At 35.1% G+C, this 9,439-nt stretch overlaps 1 pseudogene across 1 annotated transcript; it reads right to left on the minus strand.

The window, feature by feature from the left end:
• Positions 1 to 1,231: 1,231 nt before the first annotated feature.
• Positions 1,232 to 9,439, minus strand: LOC104610670 (protein DETOXIFICATION 35-like; annotated as a pseudogene). Its single transcript, XR_016077685.1, has 8 exons — positions 9,323 to 9,439; positions 8,757 to 9,221; positions 8,013 to 8,638; positions 7,861 to 7,917; positions 7,424 to 7,662; positions 4,683 to 4,801; positions 3,457 to 3,543; positions 1,232 to 1,331 (listed from the first exon to the last, which is right to left on the minus strand). The product of XR_016077685.1 is annotated as a protein DETOXIFICATION 35-like (transcript).

A 9,439-nucleotide genomic window follows, 5' to 3' on the forward strand; every position in this document is an offset into this window, starting at 1 on the left:
ATCAACATATTGAGAACCTTTTATTTTCCAGGTAATTAAGACAATGACCATTTTAGCCATAAAAGTCGTTATTAAAAAGGGCAACTTTTTCCCATCCAAGTGTTGGCAACTCCCCCCCACCCCTAGGTGGGAAAGTTACCCACCTAGGAGACGAGTATCACTTATTCAGGTAAGTGATACCCAACGAAAATAATTTTTTTATGGATCCCACACAAATATGAAAAAAGAACATGGGTATCTTGGTAAACAGGAACCAAAATCCCATTGACTGACTTTCCCCTCTCTCAAAATCTAAAAAAGTAATGGGCCCTTAAAATTGGTGGTGGTTGGTCGGTAAAGGTGTCAATGGCTGGTCTAGGGTAACATCCAGATCGATTATTAATTGATTAGATAGACCAAAAAATGAACTAATTGTTAATTGAGATAATCTGATATGATCCAATTAGATTTGGTCATGGTTCAAAGTATTGATACACTTGATATGTATGAACATGCATATTGGGTGTTTTATGAGTCAAAAACCCTTTTTTTTTTAATTTTTTTAGTTTCATATTTTCACATGGGGCTTCTAACATTGTCATCTTACAAACATCACTTGTTTTTCTGCTCATGCTTCCACCAAGGTAATGCATACAATTTGTATAATAATAGATGTATAAGATCACCGAGGTGACAAGGTCGGTAAGGTAGTGGCTGGTTGTAGCACAGACTTTGGGATAGAATCCTTTTTGCACAAGGTTAGACTACTTTTGTCAAAATTTGAATAGGCCCGATCCAAAGGCCCAAATCTAGAGCAGTGTAAAATGTTAGATTGGGCCAGTTGCAGCCTATTACTTCTAGTTGACAAAATAATATAAACATGGGACAATTTGAATATTTGATGCACATTCAAATCAAAATTTCATCCAATCATTTTGTAGGTGTCATGTATTTAATTACTTTTAATTGGTTTCACAAGGTGTACTTATCGTTAGACTTTGATAAGGTTAATGATTTAACCATGACATGTTTTATCATTGATTTAATTTTTTTTTGGCTTCAAAGTATAGTTCATGCATCATAGATTAAAGCTAATCTCAAGTTTGTCTGTAAAAAAAAAGTCGTAAAGATACATTTTTATATTAAACCTAATGGGTTCTAACACCAAACTAAGAAGGAAAGAAATTGAAACAATAAGAACAGATATAATCATACAACAAAGCGGCAAACTTTCTCATCAAAGGAGGCACTCCTAAACATTGTACCTTCCTCCATGAGAATCAATCTCAAAGATCTAAATCGTCAATGTCTTGTCCGCCCCACATCCGCACACGTTCTGATGCTGCTTCTACCTGTAATTTGATCTTCTTAAAAGTTGGATTGATGTAAACAACAAGGAAATCAAAGTTCTCATTGTGGAGAAAAACAATTCTCCTATCATAAAAGTTGGATTGATGTAAACAACAATGAAAGCAAAGTTCTCATTGTGGAGAAAAACAATTCTCCTATCATCTTATTGTTGAAACAAATGGAGCCTTAGAGCATTGGAGTTATCCAACTTCTAAAGCTTTTTCTTGATCAATAACTTTTTTTTTTCTTTTACTTTCAACTATAATGGAAAGGAGCAAAATAAATGATCTGCTGAATAACCAAAGAAGGAAGGAAGAAAGAAAGAAACTATTGGATCATTTCAAAAATATCATGTAATGAGGTTTTCGACCCGTAAGTGGTGTTTTTAATCCCCATTAAATCACCTAACTGTTCTAAGACTATCATAAGCTTTATTATCAGTCTATACTAGGAATGACCCTCGTACTAAGTGCGAGACCATTAATCTGAATTATTTCAATTTTTTATATTAAACATTTAGGTTAGGCTTTTTATTTGATTTAAGAGATTTATCATGTTTTATCTAGAGAATACCCCATACTAAGGGGCAGATATGGCCATGTTTGGTTCAATTCTCATTCTTACCCAAGATGAAATTCTAAAATGGAAAAGAATGGGTAAAAATAGGCAGAATGAGAAAATATTGCTATGAACCAAACACTTTTTTCTTAAAAATGAATTCTTTTCAGACTGACAAGTGCCCTATGTTGCTCATTTTCATTCTTAAAAGAAAAAGGTGCTAGTATTCACAAACCGCCAACCTAGGTCTCAAATAGTCAATGTTTACCAATTGACATAGATGTTTTGTAAAAGTACTTTCATAAAAGTGCTTTTATAAAAGTACTTTCGTAAAAGAGCTTTTATAAAAGTGCTTTTGTATTTTTGTAAAAGTGTTTTCATAAAAATATTTTCGTAAAAGTGCTTTTATAAAAGTACTTTTGTAAAAGTTCTTTCATAAAAGTACTTCCATAAAAGTGCTTTTATAAAAGTGCTTTCGTAAAAGTACTTCCATAAAAGTACTTTCATAAAAGTTCTTTCGTAAAAGCACTTCCATAAAAGTGATTTTGTAAAAGTGCTTTCATGTAAAAGTACTTTTATAAAAGTTTTTTCACAAAAGTAAACATCTATGGCAACAATTTTATAGGCAGAGTTTCATCAAAGAATGAAATGAGCAAGATGGAGCATGCTTATTTTTTATGCTGCAGGCTAGCCAATTTTTTGTGCTATGGGACTGATTTTTCATTCTAAAAAGAATGTGGCCCTGGGCAAGAATTTTGTAACCAAACACTCTAATGTTATTCATTCTTGCCCATTCTTGCCTAGAATGAGGCCCAGAGCAGTGAACCAAACAAGGCCTACATTATCATTAAATTTTGAAATTTACTATTTAACTATAAAAAATTAAATTAGAAAATTAATATGGCTCTTACATCTTTGTAATTGACAATCTATTCTGACCTCCTTTGTTTGAAAATAACTATTAATTTATGTTGTTTTTAATATGAATTAAGAGATTAAATGAGATCTTATTTGTAAACAGTAACCCACTTTAATTGGTATTTAATATTTATTTGATAAATTTATTTTTAAAAACTAAACTAGGTTATGCTTCCAAAAAAAGTTAAATCTAGTTTGCAATTAATAAACTATTTCATCTAAAACAATGAAATTCACACCATTTGTATTAATTGTTTAGTCATTTTTATGAATTTCATTTATTTTTATTTTTATCCATTTAGTATTTTGATTATTTTTAAGTTAAATTATTTGTTTAATCATTACTTTCGAAATAATTGTGTTTGAATAAAATTCAGTTACTATCTTATTAAAGTAACCACTTTTTAGGGATTAGGATGTTATGTATGTGAATTTTAAGAGAGTGGAGTTATCACTTTTTTGTGAATGGATAAACTTTTTTAAGAATGAGAGCTTAACCTCTTCTAAAATTCGATCTATTGAAATTTTACAATGCCATATATCTGAAGGGTAGGGGTTGTTACCTGAAGACCTTTATATATGTATTATAGAATATTTCTCATCATTCAAACATACTTTATAGGCATATTACAGTAAAAAGCCATTACTTACCTCCTTGTTCCAATTGGTGTTCCAAACGATTAAGAAGAGGACAAATGTCTGCAGCAATGTTCCACAAAGCATACCGGCCCAAATTCCCTGCAATCATAGCAGCCATTATTATTGGAGCTAAACATCCACGGGAAAGAAGAAGAAGAAAGTGAGCTCTGTCTCTTTTTGGGTGGATGTGGGTGACGGGGGGGGGGGGGGTTGTTCATTTTAATTTAAGAGTTGATTAAGACATCCGATTCATAAAAATGGGAAAAAAATTTAGGACACATCCTAAATACAGCACATCCCTTGTGTAAAGAACATTTGCAAATAGACCTGGCAATTGGGTTGGTGGGTCGAGACCGGGTTGGGTCAAGATACTTCGGGTTGATTTGGGTTGGGTTATCAAGTGCTAGACCCTAACCCTATATGTTTGGGTGTTTGGGTTAGGGTTGACCCATGGGTCAATTTAGGTCATCTCAAAAAATAATTGAAATTAAAAAAAATAAAGAAAAACTACATGAAAATGAAGACTGGAATTAACCTTAAAATTCCAAATATAAAATAAAAAATTTGAACATCTAACAATTTAAAGAATAAACAATAAATTGAAAAAATAAATAGAAAAAATTAAAGAGTGAAAACTTCTAACAATGCATAAATAGTCCCAATTAAACTTGACAATCAGATTAGCGGGTTGACCCATGACCCAACTCAACCCAACCCGGTTTTCTTCGGGTCAGGTTGGGTCATTCTCATATTCAGGTAGCTAAATATGAGACCCTAACTCTGTTTTTTTGGGTTGATTGGGTTGGGTTCGCGGGTTGGGCCAACTTTTTTCCAGGTCTATTTGCAAAAGATGATAGGAGTGTCTGTACTTTCGAAACATTTTTGGCCTTTGCCCTAGGGATTTGTCCCTTATGTGCTCCAATCATAACACTTAAAGCTCAATTTAGAAGGAGTGTAAATACAAATATGTGGAGTGCAAAATCTTGTATTTTGTACTATTTTGTATAAATATACTGTATAATATAAATACATACAAAATAATACAAATACAAATATATACAATATAAATACATACTAAATAATACAAAATATAAAGTTTTGCACTCTACATATTTATATTTATACTCCTTTCAAACTGAGCCTTAGTTTCAGAAAAAATTCAATAAATTTAACAAAACTAATATGTTGGTATACTCCCACTACAATGGTTGTAGTTATAGGAACCATATGGAACTTACCTCCACTCCTTCGTTACATTTGTAACCAAGCAGGAACCCAAGTGGAAGCCCGAAAAGATAATAACAAGCCAAATTAATATAAGCCACCATTGCTTGCCACCCTCCACCAACAGCAACGCCTGTGACAAATTCAAACCGATGTAATCGAAGCTAAAAAACTGGATTTATTTGAATAGAAAAAAGTTTGAACTTACCACCCAGGCCCAACCTGAGCTTAACCCAATACAAGTTGGGCCGAGCTTAGTTATGCCTAGGTGGATTGATCGTGTTTGAAAGATTATTGCCATTTTTATTAGTTATAGCCTCAATTTAGGAATAAAATGGATTGAATATATGTACAAATTTTATTAGATGTATATATAATTGAAAAAATATTTTTATATAAATAAAATGTATTAATAAACGAATTTATTTGGACGGGTTTGAGCCACACGAGGCCTCAACCCAAGCCCAATTGGAGTTTAGGTCGGCCTTGAGTTTTTTGACTTAAGCCCAGAAACTTAAACCCAACCTATGCAAAAACTCGTGTTGTATCAGGTTGGGCCTGCCTAAGTTGCTGCCCTACATGCATTAGAAAGGGCCCAAGTGATCTACCCAACTTTAAGGACCGCTTCATAACAGCTGAAGTTGTTGAGCTAAAAGACTTATCGAATTGTCTTTTAGTTGATAAAATAATTAAATAAAATTTTTTTCAAGGGAATAGTAATATACCCAATTTAATTTTGAGGTGGTTAGGGTTGAAGCATTGGCCAGCCCAACCCAACCTGAACCCAAACTTAACTTTATATTTATACGCATAAATATTATATAAACATATATTTTTGGATGCAAATAATTATGTATGTATGTATGTTATGTAGGGGTGAAAGCGAGTTGAGCCTATTCGCGAGCTATTTGGGCTCAGCTCGCTAAATACTTAAACTCGGCTCAAAGTAATTGAGTTTGAGCCGATCTTGACTTGATTCGAGTAGTTGGTTGAGCCGAGTTTGAGCTTCATAACACTCAGCTTGAGTGGATCACAAGCCTAATCAAGCTCAGAATAAAAATACTATTTTTTAATATATTTATATTTATAATATAAATCAACATTAATATTTTGACATTAACTTATTTATAGTATTAATAAATAAATTTATAATTGACTTTCATAATATATTTTTATTTATAGTATTTATAATATTAAGCTATATATACTTTTTAATATATTTTTATTTTTAATATACTTAATATTAATTTATTTATAACTTTTATTGCTAATTTATTTATAATTTGCTTGAATCAAGTCAAGCTCAAGTAGCTTGTGAGTATTACTCTAGTCAAGTTTGAGCCAGAAGCTTGAAACCCCAATCGAGCTTAAGTCAAGTTTCAAACTCTGTTTTTGAGTCAAGCTTGACCTCAAGTAGCATGATACTCAGCTCGACTTGACTCGATTAGACCCCTAATGTTATATGTGTATATTTATGTAAAGTCAAAATAATTGTCCTATTACCATATTATTTATTATTTATACTATATACAACATATACTTGTCTTGGTTTCATTATAGGTCATAAAAGTTAAATTCAAATGCTATATATCATATAAGGTTAGTACTTGCTTGCACACATGCATAGCATGTGCTCTTATATCATTAATGCTAAAACTAAAGGCTCTATAAAATAAGAATATGTAGCAAGAGCTAATGGAGAAAATTTCAGGTTGAATTAGGGTTAGGTTAGGATTGGCCTCAACCCAACCCAATCTGGCTCAACTTGCACCATGTAGACTTGTTCATGGGCCGGTTCGGGTTTGGGTTTTGCCAAATTTGAATGGGCCTAGTCCGAAGCTCGAGCCCGACCATAATGTAAAGTCAAGCCCAAAGCCCAACCCATGAACAGGTCTAGCACCATATAGTAGGGCTACAAGTGGATTACATAGAACCTAAACCCGATCCTGAGAGATCTGAACTTGATTCAATATTAGATGGATATGTAAAACATAGTTTCAAACTCGTATCATTTAGGTAACTAGATATCCAACTAGAGTTGATTTGACCAGAACATTAGCAGATTTGGTATAAAATTGGCATAAATTTACAAATATATACTATAAATAGAAAAAATAGATGGGTAAATTGCTGAAACTTTCCCCGAAGTTTTTGGTTGTTGCTAAAACCTCCCTTAAAGTTTGATAATTGCAATCACCTCCCTGAACTTTCCGACATAGTTGCAAGTAGAGCCCTTCTATTATAATCCTCTAAAAAGAGGTATAAAATTTCCAAAATACCCATACAGTTACTTTGACAAAAATGTTTATTTTTCAAGTTTTCTCTACATATAAATTGCTACCCCAAGCACTTTGGATCTCTTTTTTAAAATTGATTTATTTCCAAATTTGCCCTTCATATGAATCACTCAAAGGCCAACTTCAAATTCTCTCTCTCTCTCTCTCTTTTATGTTCATAAAGTTTGTACTCCTTTTTTTTTTCTTTAGAAACCAGCCTCACTATTAACTGCATAGGTATTTTGAAAATTTTCATGTCTCTTTTTAGAGGATTCTAAGAGAGGGGGTCTACTTGCAACTGCATCAGAAAATTCAGCCAAACTGATTACAAATACCAAACTTCAGGGGAGGTCTCAGAAATTTACCTAAAATATTAAATCAAGCAATATCCGAATTTGTACAATTAATAAACTGATCATATTTTTAAATCCGATCATTTGGAGCCCCAAAGGAGGTTACTGTAATAGAGAGAGAGAAACCTGAGATAACTGGTTGTATGCTGTTAAGCACCATGGTAATAGCCAGAAGGTAAGCCAATCGAGTGACAGCATGCTGTAATTCCTTGCTATTTGTAAAAATGATGGGAAACTGGTCTTTTGTTGCTAGGATCATAATCATGGAGAAAAGCCCAATAAGGAGAGACTCGAGAATCACAACGATAACTGCATATTTGGTGGCTCTGGGGTGTCCCGATCCAAGCTCGTTTGAGACACGGACGCTGAAGTAAAGAGAAAGAAAACGAAATAGATTGAACTAATTTATTTTAATAAAATAAAGAGGGAAAACACTAAAATCAAAAACGAAAAGATGGACAGATTTGTGATTGTGAGACTCTCCCACCATGAAAACCACCATTACCTCCCAGAAATATTGTTGGGTTCCGTGGTGAGAGGTCAGAGTCTAGTTCCTTAATTACCTTATGGCGGCATTGATTCCAATAAAAATCATGTTTTCCCAACCGTTGATATTCATACTGAAATAGAAAGCAAAAAACAGAGACTGTTACAACTTACAAGCATTCAGATTCAAGTAATAACGTAAGAGAATTAAGTAAGCTCATTTGATTACCAAATAGAGATGGACCCAACTGCTATGATTGCATCACCAAGGTGGCCAGTGAGGACAATTAAAATCATCATGTACCAAATCTCTAGGCAAAGCATCACGGCAGAGGCCACCGAGAGCCTAACGAAGGCCCAGATCTCCTTGAATGCCAACCAAGACAACCCCTTCCATCCATCCTTACAGAAGCACACCACATAGGCCACTTGTGCAATGGAAACCGCCCAGGCAGAGATGTTGTATGCCACAGCCGCACCATAAACGCCCCAGTTGAACCAATACACACAGATCCAGAGCAACATTACATGCAGAATTAGATCCAGAAATCCAATCCATGCCAGGATCCCCACCTTGCTTTGGGCCTGTAGGAACTTCTGGGTGGGGAAAGTAAATGCAAGTGAGAACATCTGTGGGATGATTTGGATCGAAAATTTCCCAGAAAGATCGGCAATGTCATCTTCTTGTCCTAGGAGCTTTAGGATCGGGGTGGCAAAGATGTAAACTGGACACAGGAGAACGCATGAGACTGAGAGGATGATCCATGAGCGTTGCATATAGACGCCAAGCATGAAAACCTGCCCAGCACCAAAGGCCTGCCCACATAGCGTCTCCAGCGCACTTCCCATACCCAGCTGCATTTTTTGTTTTTTGTTTTTGAATGAGGAAAAGAGACAAACAATATAAGTGCAGTTGCAGCGTCACTGCATGTATGTATGTAACTGTGTGATCGAATGAGAGAGAGAAGCTCACCAGAAAGCCGAAAGAGAAGTTGGAGATGACAGACAGGGAAATGGCAACGGCGGAGAGCTCGACATCTCCAAGATGACCGACGAAGATCTGCGTAGAAGAGTTGACCCCGTATAGGCAGAGTATGTTAAATGCGATGGGTCCGGCAATGGCCCATAGCTTGGTCGACTCCCTCCAACACACAGCTTTTGCGTCATCGAAGTTTGTCACCGGGGGGTAGTCACCTTCACCAGAGTCGACAAGGGTCGACGGCGCGTGATGAAGTTCTTCGGCATCATCGGTGCTATCATCTGTAATTAAGGGCGCTTCCGCATCCGTCGAAGGAATCCTGGGAAGCCCCGACGAAACTGAAAGAGATAATCTTGCAGAAGACGACGATCTTTTGATCGTCTCCTCCTGCTGCTGTTGACCATCGTTATCTTTCTCTCCCGCTATCTTTACTGCCTTTTATATTCCTTCTTTTGAACTCTTCTCAAATCAAAGAAAATTAGCAACAAGAAGAAGGAAGAAGAAGAATCCTGCAGAGCTAATAACTTGCGTGTTTTCTCAGACCTTTCAAAATTGTTTACGAGATTTACTGCGACGGTATTTATAGATGTTTCATGTTTATGAGGCGACTCGCCTGAGATGCAGCGGAGCTCTGCACGTGGTAGTTGCGAAGGCTGCATCTCTTTTGTCTTTGCCAT

The sequence above is a fragment of the Nelumbo nucifera genome, chromosome 6, assembly GCF_055504915.1.
Source record: "Nelumbo nucifera cultivar China Antique chromosome 6, China Antique-T2T, whole genome shotgun sequence".
NCBI classification, from domain to species: Eukaryota; Viridiplantae; Streptophyta; class Magnoliopsida; order Proteales; family Nelumbonaceae; genus Nelumbo; species Nelumbo nucifera.